Here is an 18,318-nt window from a genome sequence, read left to right on the forward strand (position 1 = left end):
CAAACACCAGACTGGCTTTGGCTCTTAAAAGTAATTATTTTTGACAACTGGACTATGACCATAGTTCTTCCATCTATTTTTCTAATTGTGATTTGTGTTGCATGGGGAGAGTTCTCTACTCTACCAATTACCTTCTAATTCCTCTGGTTCATCTACTTTCTTGATCCTTCCTATGTCTTCACCCTGGTGGCTTGGTCCATCATTATTCTAGTTGTTTCTCTCTGAATGGAGCCCAATAAACTCCAGTTTGGCTGCTTAGGTCTCTGAGCTAAGAGTCTGTCTCTTAGGACCATGGACATAATAATGGTAGACTCACATTACTTATGCACATATGTAAATCAGAAATTACCCATTATTTCTGCCCCTCTACTGACTTTCAATGGCCACTCACTCCATCACTGCATTTAGAATGCAAAATTGACATTTTTTAGTTTGGAGATACTTAGTACAGATCCCAAGGAGGGGAGAAAAGTTCAAGAAGGAAAATGAGTAAATCACATACTGTAGAAAGGTTGAGAGGGATAATGGAGAAAGGATGATTGCATCTGTTAATGAATAATGGATATTTAAAGACGCTAAAATGTTGACAGCAGAAGAAATACTATATTAGATAACAAAAAATGAGTTTCTCCATTTACAGAACCTAAGTCCATGGAGGGAAGTATTAGGTGTTAATAACCTCTACTTGAGTATTAAAACCCACTTAACAACTTTTGCAAAAGATTCTATAATGTAAATTTCAACTGGAGGTGTTCTCTCTTGCTTGCTTGCTCTTTTTCCCTCTCACTTCCTTGATAAATATGTTTTTTTTTTTTAATTTTTTTTCAACGTTTACTTATTTTTGGGACAGAGAGAGACAGAGCATGAACGGGCGAGGGGCAGAGAGAGAGGGAGACACAGAATCGGAAACAGGCTCCAGGCTCTGAGCCATCAGCCCAGAGCCCGACGCGGGGCTCGAACTCACAGACCGTGAGATCGTGACCTGGCTGAAGTCGGACGCTTAACCGACTGCACCACCCAGGCGCCCCGATAAATATGTTCTTGTAACCAGTAGCATGGTCAGTGCCGATAGTACAACTCATATTCAGCAAAAGAGAATTCACTGCTATTTAGTTTTTTAACCTTTTTCATTGCTCCTTACATTCAACTACTTGTTTAGAAAGTGAATCATGTTGATATCAAATCCTCTCCAGTGAGTCCTACCAGACACATATTTGAGGCACAGGGATGAAAATCCAATACAGCTATGAGGAAAATAAAATGAGTTTATGGCAAGCTGTATTCAATAGACAAGGAGCAAAGCTAACATCTTCCTGTCCTCTTCAAGTACTAACAATATTACTACAAATGCAAAAAGGACAGGCTTGTGAACAAATTCTCCCTTCCACATTGGCCATCACACATTCCACTGGCATCCTAGAATATAGAAACTTGGTTTGGGGGCAAAATCCAACTCAACTGACAGTAAGAAAGTCTCTGATCCTGAACTCCTGCAATGTTCATGGGAGATTCTCTGCAACTTCTGGTTGTCTTTGGGTATGTAATAAGACAAGGTTGCTTTGAAAATTTTCAAGGCTTTGAAACCATTCAAGGCTTTGAAACTATCTCTTATGTAATAGTATGGGGTGAGAAACAGGAGTATAGCTACTGTCCAAGCAGTCCAGCAGTGTTTCAAACTCATAAAAATAGAGGATCTTATCATGAATTCATTTTAGAGAATAGTACAGGTAGTTTTGCAAGGTTTGTTGGTTATTTATAGCAGACGACTATGTTAACCCTGCATCCTAGTCTCCTTTCTTCCTTGAGAGAAGAGCCCTGATTTTGTTCCCGGGTCCACCACCTCCCTCTAGGACTCAGTGAAAAATGACCCTATCCCAACTCCAGAGGTAAATCCTGGTTGGTATAGATTAGTCAAGATGAGACCTTTCTTCTTGCTGGTGTTGAGTTTATAAGAGGTCACATAACCCAGCTCCAGCCAATGACATGGAAACGGAAGTCTGTGGAGACTTCTGAGGTATATTCCTAGCTCCCTTTTTGCCTCTGGACAGTACTGGGCCTTAGATGTGACATCTCTTCCAACCATGGGATAGCCGATCTGAGGGCAAATCTAGCAAATACCTAAATGAGGGGTAAAAGGACCCTGCATCCCTGACAACTTCCTTGAGCTGGAGAACCCAATAATGCTGACCCCCACCATCCTTATGGATGATCAACTCTGGGAGGTAACACCTTTTGTCCTTATTTATTGAATCAGATATCTTTAAACTGCAAACAAACATTTTTAGCTATTGGGGTCCGCCATTTCAATATGTTATTGAAGGGGGACAATTGACTCTGCTGTGGGTTGCAGAATTTAGTATTTAATCATATTCAAAAGCATGAATCAGAAATCAGAAAAGCTTTACTGTTGTATATGAAGGAGCCACAAGAACCTTGTCCTGAATATCAGTCTCTTAAAAATCACATCAAACAATAACAATTTCAGTATTACCATTACCATTATGTGTCAGGTACTATGCTAGGTGGTTTGTGTACCTTATTTCATTGTTTCTCTTATTAATATTGTAAGGCAGGTATCAATAATCACTAATTTTCAGACGAGGGCCACAGACATTAAGCAATTTCTATAGGCACACAGTGAATTACAGTAATAACTAGTAATCATTTTGTACTTACTATAGGCATTTTATGTATAAAGCATTAATCATTACAACGACTCTGTAAAGAAAATGCTTTGGAGGCACCTGGATGGCTCAGTTGATTAAGCATCTGATTTCGGCTCAGGTCATGATCTCACGGTTGGTGGGTTCAAGCCCCCTGTCAGACTCTGTGCTGACAGCTCAGAGCCTGGAGCCTGCTTCAGATTCTGTGTCTCCCTCTCTCTCTGCCCCTCCCCCACTCGCTCTCTGTGTGTGTCTCTCTCTCTCTCTCTCGGTCTCTTTCTCTCTCTCAAAAGTAAATAAACATTTTTTAAAAATTTAAAAAGAAAATGCTTTTGGGGCTCCTGGGTGGCTCAGCTGGTTAAGCGACCGATTTCAGCTCAGGTTACGATCTCGCAGTACATGAGTTCGAGCCCCATGCCGGGCTCTGTGCTGACAGCTCAGAGCCTGGAGCCTGCTTCAGATTCTCTCTCTCTCTCTCTCTCTCTCTCTTTCTCTCTCTCTCTGCCCCTCCCCCACTCACACTCTGTCTCTGTCTCTCTCTCAAAAATTAATAAACATTAAAAAAATCTCTTAAAAAGAAAATGCTTTTATCTTCCGTGTTTTGCCAGTGGGGAAGCTGAAGCACAGAAAGCACCAGCACGTTTCCCCAAATCACAGTAGTAAGTAGCAGTTAGCATGTAGCCACAGAGCCGCACACTTCCTGCCTCCCCACACACTAGAGCCAAGATTCAGAATTACAGCCTATGTCCGCCTAAACTCTAAGCCGATGTTTTTCCCTCCAGGTTGGGTAGGAAGGTCGGAATATATTTTGGCTGCCTGCTCTCCTCTGTGTTAGAGACCCAGAATGGAACTAAAACTTGAAAAACAATTTTTATCACATGAATGAAACCAGCAACCGCTCTGGTCTGGGCAAGGGGAAACCAGACAGCTTGCTCCCTCTTTGACTCCAGAGAGCTCCTGCTGCATCGTAGAGAATGACAAGGAATAATGAGCTTGAACAACAAGCCAGCGTCAAGGCACACATGGAAACACAGTCCAGGGCCTTCCGTAGCAAGTCGGCCAGAGCGATGCAGATGAAATCTTGTTCCACAGTGTAGATGATGAAAGAATCTAATGTGACTATCCAGCCAGTGAAAATTACTGGACGTAGGTTAAGACCAAAAACATATTCAAAAATGGATGCAGAGGATAGAGGGCAAAGATGCGATATTACAATCCTATTAACTTGGTCCTTCTAAAGTCTTTATTGATTACTAAATTGAACGTAATATGTAATTGAATTTTCATCTTTTTCTGATTATTATCATTCAACAAATATTTACCATAAGGCTGATGCTTCTAGGCCGTGCTGGGCTCTAGGGATGTGGCCCCCTGTATCTTCCCATCACACTTAGGACCTATCCAAGTCCTTACTTTGATCTACAAGGATCTCCCCACTGCTGTCTCACTTATGGCCACCTTTGCCCGTGCTCACCGTGCTGCGGCCACACTGCTCTGGCGTTACAGGGCTGTTTTGGCCAAAACAGGCTGGACAAGCTTCTGCCTCAAAGCATTTGCTCCTCTCTCCCTCCCTTTCTCCAACCAGACGACACATCTCCCAGATCATTTACACAACCGGCTCATCCCTCACTTGATTCAGGTGTGTGCTCAGATGTCACTCCATCTGTCACTGCCCTCTCACTCTATCTCATTTCACATTACTTATTTAGGACGTATTTGTGTGTTCATTTATTTTTTATTGTCTCTCCCTGCTCCTGCTGGATTTTTGTAGGGCTTTATTCTGTTCATGGCTCTACCCTGAGCATTTACCATAGTGACTGACGCATAGTTCTCGATAAATATTTGTTGAAAAAAAAAGAAGGTGACACTAATGGATATGAGAGGAGCTTTTTTTTTTTTTAATTTTTTTTTTCAACGTTTATTTATTTTTGGGACAGAGAGAGACAGAGCATGAACGGGGGAGGGGCAGAGAGAGAGGGAGACACAGAATCGGAAACAGGCTCCAGGCTCTGAGCCATCAGCCCAGAGCCTGATGCGGGGCTCGAACTCCCGGACCGCGAGATCGTGACCTGGCTGAAGTCGGACGCTTAACCGACTGCGCCACCCAGGCGCCCCGAGAGGAGCTTTAAGAAACATTGGCGTCTCCTCCAGAGAATCACAGTTCAGCACTACAATACCGAATAAGCCAAAGGGCTTATAATGTTATGATTTAACTGAACAGTTGTCTATTATATAGTACAGTTAAGCCTAACCCCCAAATGGTTACCCTTTCCATTTTCATATCTGAACACAGGTTAATAATAAAAACTTTACTGCTGCTGCAATTTTTAAAAAGCTGCAGGTGTTCTCCTGATTGCTGATATGGAAATTGCTGGCGAGCCCCTATTTGATACGGCTGGTAAATTAGGTCTTCCCTTGTAACACAGAAACTTGTCATACAATGACTAGGGAATGGTAGCACTAGCTAGCAAACCCCTAGGGCAAGCAAGAAATGCTGTTCTTCATTCCAGGTCACACCTAAAATCAACTTAAATGAGTTTTGTGATGGCCTTGGCATTCGGAAATATGGATTGCGTGAGCAGCTTCTACCCAAGCAAATCCAGTACATTCCATTTTTGTGCTGAGCATGAGGCTGGCCTAAAAACGGGTGCCAAAACCAGATGTTTGACTCTGGAAAAAGGGCATTCCACACATTCATCAAGAACATTTCTTGGCAAATTCAAGCCAATGGTACAGGACACATATGTGTCTCCATGGTCGATAGTGCAGAAACCGCATTGGTTATTTACAAGAAGCATTATAAAATCGGATGTATTTATAGAAATGCCTGTGAAACATGCAGTTATTTTTAACAAGAAAGAGTTGTTTGGGGCAGATGCATAAATTGTCTCACAAATGAAACGACTGACTGTAACACAATCCACACTTTCAGATATCATCTGATAGCTTCACCATCAAGTGTTTATTACATATGGCAAGGGACTGGGAAGTGTATGACAAGATTTGATAAGTATAGATCTCAATCTCTGATAAGGAACATGCTCTCAAAGAAAAATGAAAGGCTCATGCTTGTGGAGAAATCAAGTGTGCCTGAGAAATTGACCATACCCATTTTACGGCCATCAGCATGCAGTATAGAACCTACTAGACCAAGTCTCTGCTCTTGTCTTTGGTCTTTACAGATTGTAGTAATGGATGTGACTGAATTCTTCAGTGGCACCCCACTGTCTCCTCCCCGCTAATGAAAGATCTCAAATGATAAGTGAGTAAGAATAAGACAACCAGGTCCTTGCATCCTAATTGTTTAAAAATTATGTGAAAACTAAAACATAATGATATTTTAAAAAGGCAACTCCCAATACAAAGTTTTATATTATTAAGCCCTCAACAGACATCCCTCTTTCCTACCTTCACTGACATGGTGTAAATAAACCAAAATTGGTATGCATCAATGGAGGAATAGGCCACTATAAACAGAAAACTTATGTCTCTTTGGAGAATGTAGGTTTTGAATTGAGCCACTTGTGGTAGGCACAAGTGATAGATGGTAGACACAAGAGACCGTGTGGCATGATCTTAACCTGAAGTAGCCAGTAAGAACAGAACTATGTAGGAATTAATTCTGGCCGCAGAGAAAAATAGATGATCTCACCTGTTTGTCCACACTGCCTCCATAACCTAGCACAGTGTCTGACATGCAGTAGACATTCAGTCAACATTTACTGCGAAAAAACACAAGCAAACCTGTGTCGAACTGACAATGACATTACCGTGAAAGAGGGATCGTGCACCGCTGAAACACAAAACTGAGGTCAAGGGGAGGGAGGGAGTCTCCAAAGCTCTGCTGACATGGCATGCTCATTTTTCCAGCTCGGACACATGAAGAGCTAGGAAATTGTCACCCCTGTCCTTACAATTAGAAAAAAAGTTAACGAACTGAAAATCAATGGGCCCCTCAGAGAACTGAGGTCAACAGGGCAAACTGCCACCCTGAAATCTGGAGACAAGAGGAGACACAGCATCATCACAAATCTATGGGAGCCATGCACTGTAAGAAACGCCTGCAGTGGTAATTTTGCCAAATTATTAGAGGCTGAGAGTGAGAAGCTGGTGTGAGAAGGAGGAACTCCTGGGGGCCTCAGTCTTATAGGGCCCCCACGTTTTCACGGGCATTATGTCCAAGAATCCCACCAGGGTCTCAGAGTGAAGAGACAAGGAAAATTCCCTGTGTTTCTGACAGGGGGAGGGGGTAAGTAACCCCGTATTTGAAATAGCCCCACAGCATTCTCCATAAAAAAGACCTACTATGCAGGGGAAAAGACTATTACCAGAGCCTTATCCCACCTGAGGGAAATGCAATTACGCGCATACAGACTCCACTCAGGTAGAGGGAGAGGCCAAGAAAAGCTTCTCCAAGGTCACAGGAAGACTGGCCCACTGAAAGACTAAGATTAAATCACAAGAGTAAAAACCAGAATACTTCCCCCTTCTCCATATCTTACACCACATCAATGGGGCTCCGGTGTGATAACAATGGATTATGGCTAAAATAGCAGCAAGACAGGGGCGCCTGGGTGGCTCAGTCAGTCGGTTGAGCGTCCGACTTCGGCTCAGGTCATGATCTCACAGTTCATGGGTTTGAGCCCCACATCAGGCTCCGTGCTGACAGCTCAGAGCTTGGAACCTGCTTCAGATTCTGCGTCTCCCTCTCTCTCTTCTCCTCCCCTCCTTGCACTCTCTCTCTCTCTCTCTCTCAAAAATAAAAATAAACATTAAAAAACTTTTTTTAAAAATAGCAGCAAGATTATCACCTCCTTTTAAAGAGGAGTTATTAGAGAAGCCCAAAGACAACAGGAGAAATAAAAACCCAGGACACCAGAGTGATCTGAAGTCTCAGACACCTAAATTAAACAGCCCAACTCCTGGCTAGATTAACATAAAAGCTCACATTAAAGAACTGTTTACCTCAGTTTCTATTGTTTGATAAATCATGTCCCACTTTCAGTAAAAAAAAAAAAAAAATGCAAAATATGCTAAAAGGCAAATAAAAACAGTTTGAAGAAACAAAGGAAGCATCAGATCCAGACTCCAATAGGACAAAAATTGGGGAGTTATCAGACAGGGAGGGAATTTAAGACAACTATAATTAATATGTCAAAGGCTTCCATTTCATGGAAAAAGTAGACAACATGCAAGACCAGATGGGTAATGTAAGTAGAAAGATGTAAATTCTAAAACAAGAATCAAAAGGAAATGCTGGAAATTGAAAATACTGCAATTAAAATGAAAATGCCTTTCATGGGCTTACCTGTAAACTATATATGCCTAAGAAAAGAATCAGTAAGCATGAAGATATGTTAGGAGAAACTTCCCAAACTAACATGCAAAGAGGAAAAAGAATGGGGGAGAAAATAGCATATTCAAGGGAGGGGGCTAAGTAAGAGATACACACACACACACACACACACACACACACACACACATACATGTATGTATGTTTTGGTTATATATAGTATACATATGCATATGTTATTTTTTAAGTTTTAAATACTTTTTTCGTATAGTTAATATTTATATATCACTCTATAACAAGCAACCCCCTACAATTTTTAAATATATTAACTCATTTAATCCTCAAAACAACTCTATGGGATAAATGGTATCACTGTCCTCATTCTACTGATGAGGCTATACAGATTGCAGTGTCTTTCCCAAGATACATGGCTAGGAAATGGTAGTCTGAGAAATGCCAAGATAAAGAAAGGGTAAGGAGGAGGAATGTATAATCCCAGACCCACATCTAAGAGAAGTCAGGAAAGGACCAAGGAATTCAATGAACGCATTGTTGGACTGAAATAAAATGGATAGGGGAGCCTGGGTGGCTCAGTCGGTTGAGCATCCGACTTCGGCTCAGGTCATGATCTCGCGGTCCGTGAGTTCAAGCCCCGCATCGGGCTCTGTGCTGACAGCTCGGAGCCTGGAGCCTGTTTCAGATTCTGTGTCTCCCTCTCTCTCTGGCCCTCCCCCGTTCATGCTCTGTCTCTGTCTCAAATATAAATAAATGTTAAAAAAAAAAAAAAGAAATAAAATGGATAATAAAAGCTGTAGCGGCCTATAAAGGCCAAGATCGTGAACCACCTCCACCATGGCCCCTCTAATAGTAGGTTAGAGGATTTATAATGGGAAGTATGAGATCAAACTGAAAATGCTAAGTGGGTGATAAAATGGAAATGCCTGACTCCAAGGATGAGCAGTAGGCCACAGGAACTGTAGAGGCATAGGAATTAAGTAAGATTTGATAGGAAGGAAATAGGAGGATGGGTGAGCATATGAGGCTTTCAGTGAATTACAGACATACTTATGAACTCAACTGGTGCTAAGGACTTAAAAGTGACCAAAGTTCCTTTGCAGCATTGAGATAAGAGACACTCACCACAATCTGAGCACCAGGAGGGGAGAGTACCTAATAGAGAAGACACAAGGAATCAGCACAGCTGCTTAGATTATCCAGGAGTCCTTGAGTGCAATTCCGAGAACTATCTTTCTGCTCAGCCCGCCATCCTTATCAACTGTCATCATTTACTGAAAATCCTGATGAAATTCTAGGCGCCTTGAGAATTCCCACAGCATGGATTAGGTGGTGGCCAAATCGTTGCCTTCAATGAGAACACATGCTAATGAAAACATTTCCTTTTGATTTGGAGCCAATTGCTAAAGTTGTATATTTGAACACATGGATGTCTTCTTTACAAGTAAAGCACAAAACCAGAGGCTGAGCAACACTTGTGGAAGCACAAAAACTGTGATCATTATCTGGCTTTCCAGAAACATCTGGAACTTGAGTTTCTGTTTTCATTACTCTGGAAAGCAGTAAGCTTCCTCCTGACATTCACCTCCAGCTGACCTTATTGTAACAGTGCTTAACAGAAGTCCCAGGTTTGTCTATGGAAGTAACATTTAAGACATTGCCCAAATCATCTTGTGATCTGTACTGTCCCGAATCATTCTGCCTTGGAAGTAAGCTGGGAATGGCTCTTAAGATGTAACTGCATTCATTTACTTAAATGTTTTGTTTCACTCATCTTCTGTACTGGCATTTAACTTGTTTTCATAAGACCAAGCTCTTCAAAATTTCCAAATACTTTATAAATGTTAATTATAAAAGTATCTGATCCCTTCGCTGCAATCAACTAATTCAAGGTAGATAAGTAAAAAGATCTTGCAATTAGGTCAACTTTTCACCTTTTGTTATTGGTTAAATTCTTTAAAAATAGAACCTGGTTTTGGCAATTTAGCCCCCCTAGATGTGTGAAAATGTCACCTATCAAGTAGACACCTCAGAACACTTCTGTATTAAACAATTATTACAGTAACTTACCCAAGAGTTTTGATGGCCAGATAAGCCTCCCAATTGCTCAAATTATTACTCGTGTAACAGGAGATTAAATGCAAATAGAGTAGAAGAAGAACTAAAAGCTGTGGCATGTACTTTCTATGCCAACAGATTGTGGGGTCACTTGTCTTCCACTTAAAGACCCATTCAGTGTGCTTCACGGGGTAAAGGAGAAATTAAAAACTATTAACACACAATCAAAAATACATGAGTAGAACCAGAAAGCCTTTGTGGTGGCTTTGAAAGAGTTCATCATCTCTAGCAGTCGTAGGGCAGATACAGCTGAGAACAAGGTCAAGTCTGATGGTAATGAGTAAAAGTTACAGCATCAATGGAATGTTCAACCTTGTCAAGTCTCTCAACCACTATAAGAGCTTTAGTGAGGAAGGGTTGAGAATAATCGTCATTGGATGGAGACATCTGGGCAGAAATGAATGAGGTAGAAAATTTGTTTTAATTTTTTGTTGCTTTGACTTTTTTTTTTACACTTTAAGGAGCTTTATCAAGATAGGACTTACAATAAACTCCACATATTTAAATGGTACAACTTGATGTATTTTAACATACTTGTGTGTGCGCACACACACACACACACAAAATGAAACTATGATCACAGTCAAGATAATTAACATGGCCACCATCTACAGAAGTTTATAATCCCTTCCCCTTGCCACTGACTTCCTGCCCGATCCTCATGTAAACCACTGATCATTTTGTTACTATTTAGAACAGGCTTTATTTTCTAGAATTTTGTATAAATTGACTCATTATGTGCTCAGTATGTACTTTCATTTGTCTGACTTCTTACGCCACACACAATCGTACTGAGACTTATCCATTTTGTTGATGCAACATTCATTTTTATATCTAGTAATTCACGGTAGTAGTATTATAGTATTCTATTAGTATTCCACTGTGTGAATATAACATATTTTGTTTATAATTTAACTTGGTAATAGATATTTGACTTGTTTCCAGTTTTTGCCTCATATACAAATAAAGCTGTTATGCGCTTTTGTGTACAGTCATTGTACAGACATAATCTCTTTTGGGTAAATAGCGAGGGCAGGATATCAGGGTTGTGTAGTAGACATATGTTTAACTTTTTAAGAAACTGCAAAACCATTTTACACAGTGGATACACTATTTCATGTCCCCACAAGTATTGGGGAACAATTCCATTTGTTCCATGTCCTCACCAAAACTTGGAATGATCAATGATCTTTTAAAACTTTTGCCATTTTAATAGATGCGTAGTTATAACTCTTGAAAAAAAACAGTAAGAAGAAAAGCCAACATTGAAATTTACCCTGGGACAACACAAATAATAGAATTGAGATACAAGGATATTAAAACAGTAATGATGTCTGTGTTCTGTATGTTCAAAAAGCTAGAAAGAAGAAAAGACTCAACAAGCAGAAACAAGGAAGATATAAAAGGTCCCAACAAACGTCTAAGGATGAAAACAAAAATGTCTGAGCTGAAAAGTGCAACAAATGGGATCACTGCAGATTAAGCCTTGTAAGAGAAAAAAAAGTAGTGAACTTACAGATGTAGTAAAAGCAATTATCCACAGTTGAGAGAGAGAAAATAAGACTGGGAAAAAAAAGAGTACAATTTTAAGCAGCCAAATACACTTATTGGGGGAGTCTTAAATAGAGGAAGTGAGAACGAAAAAATAGTTGAAGAAACAATGGCTAAAAAATTTCCCATACTTGATGCAAACTATAAATCCACAAATCTAAGAAGCCAAGCAAATCCTAAGTACAAGGAGAGGAATTATATATATAAAATTTATTGTCAAATTGGTTTCCATACAACACCCAGTGCTCATCCCAACAAGAAGAATAGAAGAAGAAAAAGATTATGCCAACATAGTATAATAAAATTGCTTGAAGTTAGTGATTAAGAAAAAACTTAGGCTGCCCCTGGGTGGCTCAGTCAGCTAAGCACCCAACTTTGGCTCAGGTCATGATCTCACGGTTCGTGGGTTTGAGCCCCGCATTGGGCTCTGTGCTAACAGCTCAGAGCCTGGAGCCTGCTTGGGATTCTGTGTCTCCCTCTCTCTCTGCCCCTCCCCCACTCTTGGTCAGTCTCTGTCTCTCTCTCTGTCTCTCTCTCTCTCTCTCTCTCAAAAATAAACATTTTTTTAAAAATTTTTAAAAGAAAAAAAAATGTAAAGCACACAGAAAAGAGACACATCATGTGCACAAGAACAGAGATAAGAATGACAGCAAAATTTTCATTAGAAACAATGCAAACTAGAAGACACAAAAAAAGAAAAAAAAGTCAATCTAGAATTCCTTACCCAGCAAAAATATCTTTCAAAAAGGCAAAATAGACTGTTAAAAAGATACAAAAGCTGGAAATTCTTATTATTAGCATATCTTCCATAACCTCAGGTAGTTTCTTTACCTGCATATATTGATCACTATTAATTTTAATTTAATTCAAGGAGGCTTCTGCAGATTTCTGGAGTTATTTCTCTATGTAGCACTTTCCTCTCTGGTACTCTGCTCTATGTACTTTAGCTGATTTTTTCTCCTGTTTTTGTTCCTTCCTCTCATCTCTGGGAGGCCACTATGCTCCTCCATACAGTCTGGCCAGTCTTTTGTTCAGTTTTTTAGCTGGAAGGTAAATCCAGTTCCCTCTTACCCCATCTTGACCAGAAGTTGAAACTGGGAAATTTAAACTTCAAAATTCCTCTTAGCATCATTTACCAGTGGAAAAATCCTCTCCCAACTACTCTCTGGAAAAAGTAATATTCTTAAAAAAATTTTTTTAATGTTTATTTATTTTTGAGAGAGAGGAGATAGCACAAGCAGGGGAAGGGGAGTGAGGAGGAGAGAGGATCTAAAGCAGGTTCCATGCTGACAGCAGAGAGCCTGACACAGGGCTTGAACTCATGAACCATGAGATCATGACCTGACCTGAAGTGGGACACTTAACCAGCTGAGCCACCCAGGTGCCCCTGGAAAAAGTAGTATTTTAATGACTGATACTCAAGTTGATGCCCATTCTTGTCTGGACACGTCCTGCCACCTTTCATTGCCTCTAACCTATGAGGACATAGCCTGGACTGAGTGACAGGCCTATTCTGGAAGGAGACAATCTTTACATCAATAGGACTGTAAGACATTACCATTCTATGTCAGAAAGTACCTGAGGAGCATGTGTGCAAGGGGATTCCAATGGGATTAAGCCAATGGAAACCAAACAAAAGACTTGACTGGGCAGATTCACTGTCATATGTCCTTCTACCTGAGTTTCAGAATTAACTTGTTCTGTTGCGCTCCAAGGAGCCGCTTAACAGTTTTCTGGATTAAACAATAAAAAGATGAGGTGAAATTGCCAAAATCTTCCTTACATACCATAGAGAGGGAAAAGTCCAGAGTCTTCAGGAAGTAGGAATACACTGAATGAAACTTTTCTATGCAACTTGTTCAGCCACTCCCAACCATAACATCTAGGTGAGACTGGAGAAAAGATAAAGCATTAAGAAATGCTTTTGTGACAGAACTGTCTATATCTTTGAAGCACTCTGTGGTAGCTGTCCTCTGAAGACTAGAAATGGCAGAGAAAGATGCTATTGTGCATCAGGTTCATTGATCCCAACAGGAATAATGACCCCTCAGACTGGTGAAGGTGCTTGCCAAAGTAAAGTAGGCAAAATTACCACACTGAACTATAAGAAGAAAGTTATAACCAAAGTGTTTTAACTAACTGAGGTTTGCTAGACTTGGAATTGCTAGAACCCAAGGAAGAAGTCATACACCTAAAATATTTGCAACTGAGAACTTCTGGCCATTTGGGGCTCCTTATGAAGCTGAACCAAGAGTAAAATGGTTGGAGTTCGAGCTCATTAACTGGGAGAAGTTAGGCGGTGGCTATGTAATGAAGGCAAAGAAGGTTATGTTTAGAACTCAAAGAATTCAACTGCCTTATTACTCTTACCCAATAGTCTGTTCAATGAAAAAAAACTCAGAAATCCAATAAAAACAAGGCAATCAAGCACTCAGCAATGAATGAGCCACCCACTAGCTGAGGGGCTGGTAGAAGACAAGAGGAACACGGAAGGTGTAATGGAAGTTGGCAACAATAATTATCATTATTAGGTGTCATGACCTAATGGTACAGAGGCACAGACTCTAACACCTGTTACATTACTTGGTTGTTTCCTTTTCCTCTTTTTTTTTTTCATGCTTCCTTATATGAAAAATGCTAGCAGCAACTAACAATTTAGGTTTTAGCTGGAACTAAGACTTTGTTCATGCAACCTCTCACTGTTTTGGTAGTTGGTAGAAACTTTTGCTTTTTCTGTGCTGGAGACATGAATTTTTCACTTAGATGAAGGACAAAAGGAGATGTTGATGGGCAAAATACAGATAACAACATAGATAGATGATAGATAGATAGATAGATAGATAGATGATAGATAGATAATCTTTATATATCTCTCTATATATTTCTTCTTGTCAAGATCCTTTTTTCAACCATTTTCATTCTCTTTTCTGACCCAGGGTGCTCAACTGCAGGAACTACATCAATAGTTAATGCCATCTGATTTCCAGTGGGTTTGATCAATTAGCCACTTTGGCAAGAGACTGGAGGAAGACAGAGAAGTAAAGTTAGAGCTCCCTTTCTATAAGGCTCAACAAGCTGACTGTGTTTTTGATACAGGTCATTGCTACATAGGTCATTACTCTTAAACTGGCTGACTTTATATGACTCTTTCCTTCTAGACCACGGTAACTGTACCTGACCTCTGTCCACCTAAGGTGGCCACCAAGCCCTATGCTATAGCATTATCCTTTTGGGTTTCCCTAAATCCACCTTTGTAAATATCTCTTGTGAACAAACTCTCTTTTAATTATCCTATTTTGTGTATGGTATCTTTTTCCTGCCGGAATCTGTCTGATACAACTTTTTCCTCCAAACTAATCCCCCTTTTCTTTAAAAGCTAAATGTCAAAAGGAAAGGGAGAAATTAACCCTAAAGTGGATATACGATTGAAATATTAAGCATGTCTAGGGGCGCCTGGGCGGCGCAGTCGGTTAAGCGTCCGACTTCAGCCAGGTCACGATCTCGCGGTCCGTGAGTTCGAGCCCCGCGTCGGGCTCTGGGCTGATGGCTCAGAGCCTGGAGCCTGTTTCCGATTCTGTGTCTCCCTCTCTCTCTCTGCCCCTCCCCCGTTCATGCTCTGTCTCTCTCTGTCCCAAAAATAAATAAATGTTGAAATATTAAGCATGTCTAAAACTGGCCTAGACTTTTCATAACTCAAAGTGAGTAGCGATCTTATGGAATCAGTTCAAGGGGTCATTAATATGGTAACATAAAATCAGCAGAAATGGGTAAAAAAAAGTTTTTATGGCAAAAGAATTAAAACCATTTCCTATTTGTTGCCTCTCAACAACTACCCTTATTACACTGGGTATCTCTGTCACTATAAAGTCCTTTTCAAAGAGGCACAACTCAACGTAAATTAAAAAAAAGAATCCCAACGTCCTTGCATCCCTCAAAGAAAATTAAAAATATCCAACTTAAGTGACACTTGTCAAAGAAGATTTTGCTCTCCCCTCAATTCCTGGACCCTCTGTCAAGCAAGTTTCTCATATTAGGGGCTTTGCATCCTTTCAACATGGGGAAATTCCCCCAAATTCTCGCCAGTTCTTCAGACTACCCACAGCTTTCCTGTCTTCTGTCCTTCTTCCCAACCTTTCAATATATACACAGAATTAAGCAAGCTTTGTATCTGCTCCAGAAAACAAGCAAAGATAAGCCCTGTTGTGGGCCATCTTCTTTTGTCCATTCTCTCTATTCTGGATTACCAAAACAAAACAATGACAAAAGGCAAAAAACTGATAAATTGTTTGGCAAAATAAAACTCTCCTAAAGAGTAATGGATACTAAAATGAAGTGCCCAGTGGTTATAGGGCAGTGTAAGAGTCACTGTTCCTGAGTCTACCATTCCCTTCACACATGAGGCTTAGAAGAGCATGTAAGCAACTAATATGCACCCAATGAATACTAGCAATTTTTTTGTGGCCTGCAAGAAGGATGGAAGTCATTTGGGGATCTCTGAACACTGAAACTTTTGAACATAAAAGTTTGGATTTGAAGAATCCTTCCACAGAAAAGTTGACTACAAGATAGTTGTACTATTTCCTGTATCAGATTAGTCATCATCCAGTTACCAGATGGAATAATTAATGACTTTCCTCACACATTTTACTTTTATCCAGTCAGTGGATGTAGATGTGGATGAAAAGTCTCATGAGCCCACATACATTCAGTTCTGTGTTTTGCCTGGCAAATTCCTTCTGCTATTTTGATATTCTAGACTCTGTGTTTTGGGTTAATGAAGAATACCTTTCATTTATGGATTATCTTGTGTGCACTGTGTGAAATGTGCTACGTACAGTATCTCACACCTACAACAGCTCTCTTGGGTATGACTCCATCAGATGAATTTTAAAAACTTTTATTTTTTTTTTTAATTTTTTTTTTCAACGTTTATTTATTTTTGGGACAGAGAGAGACATAGCATGAACGGGGGAGGGGCAGAGAGAGAGGGAGACACAGAATCGGAAACAGGCTCCAGGCTCTGAGCTATCAGCCCAGAGCCCGACGCGGGGCTCGAACTCACGGACCGCGAGATCGTGACCTGGCTGAAGTCGGACGCTTAACCGACTGCGCCACCCAGGCGCCCCTTAAAGTGTTTTATTATATTTTATCCCACTGGGGAAAAAAAAACAAAATAACTACTTGTGGCTCATGGAAATTATTCCTCAGAAACATTATTTCCCTTTTGTGGGATTCCTTTATTTTGGAGTGTCAGGCTGGTCTGTCAGATATAGTTTTCCCTCAGCATCCCTTGCTCTGCTATGTTGCTAGAAGGCATGCTTCAAGCTACCTGAACTTTCAAAAAGGTGATAAAATTTTCTTTTTGGCCTCTAGTTATCTCTATAACCTCAAATCTGGCTTCTTAAATTTACAAAAAAAAAATATCATGATCCTTGGTAAATATTACAGTAAGCTATAATTCAACATTTCTTCTTCTCAATAGAGGCCATCTCTGTAATCTGTACTGAGGTCTCCCTGGGAGTCTTTTTTTTATGTTTATTTATTTTTGAGAGAGAGACAGAGCATGAGCAGGGGAGGGGCAGAGAGAGGAGGAGAAACAGAATCCAAAGCAGGCTCCAGGCTCTGAGCTGTCAGCACAGAGCCCAATGTGGGGCTCGAACTCATTAATGGTGAGATCATGACCTGAGCAAAAGTCAGGTGCTTAATCAACTGAGCCACCCAGGTGCCCCTCCTAGGGAGTCTTTTTAATACTGTTATGGAAAATAAGACATACAAGAATGAGACCACAGTGGAAAGAGCTTCATAGTAAGTAGCCTTCCACTGAACTTTAAAAGGACAATGACACTTTAACAACCTCAAAACTATCCCAGCTCCTCTGCATTAGATACAATCAGTAAAGAAGTGTTTAGTTGGGGCGCGTGGGTGGCTCTGTCAGTTGAGCGACCGACGTCAACTCAGGTCATGATCTCATGGTTTGTGAGTTCGAGCCCCGTGTCGGGCTCTGTGCTGACAGCTCAGAGCCCGGAGCCTGCTTCTGATTCTGTGTCTCCCTCTCTCTCTGCCCCTCCCCTGCTCATGCTCTGTCTCTGTCTCAGAGATAAACATTAAAAAAAAATTTTTTTTAAAGTGTTTAATGAGCTCTCCTACAGGAGGTATACAATAATACTCTAGCACTTGAAATGTTCCTAAAGGTATTTCTGGTTTCCAACTTACAGAACGGCTACTATTCTGATGATGTACAATCATAAATAAAATATCCCATGGATCTCATTTTCTTTTACATTACTTAGAATGGATTTGCTATCATCGCCTTAGTGTAACAGCTAGTTTTTGCTACATAACAAAATTGGAGGCTGAACTATGTATTTATCATCATGCACACTTCTACAGATCAACAATTTAGGTTGGGATCAGCTCTGCAAGTCTGCCAATCTAAGCCACTCATGTGTTTGTCATTGGCTCTCAGCTTCTGGTTGGAGCCTATCCTTTTGATCAAAATAAGTCATCCGAGTCACAATGGGAAGGCACTGCCATAGAGCAAGTTTGTAAGAAGTAGGGGAAAAACTGGGGCCCTTACTGCAACCAATTCACCAACTTGTTGTTGTTGTTGTTGTTGTTTTCATTTCTGTCTCCTATAATGGCATCTCCTGGACAATGAATGTCCCTGCAGGACACTTT

The sequence above is a fragment of the Herpailurus yagouaroundi genome, unplaced genomic scaffold (assembly GCF_014898765.1).
Source record: "Herpailurus yagouaroundi ecotype Mexico unplaced genomic scaffold, PumYag 195, whole genome shotgun sequence".
Taxonomy (NCBI): domain Eukaryota; kingdom Metazoa; phylum Chordata; class Mammalia; order Carnivora; family Felidae; genus Herpailurus; species Herpailurus yagouaroundi.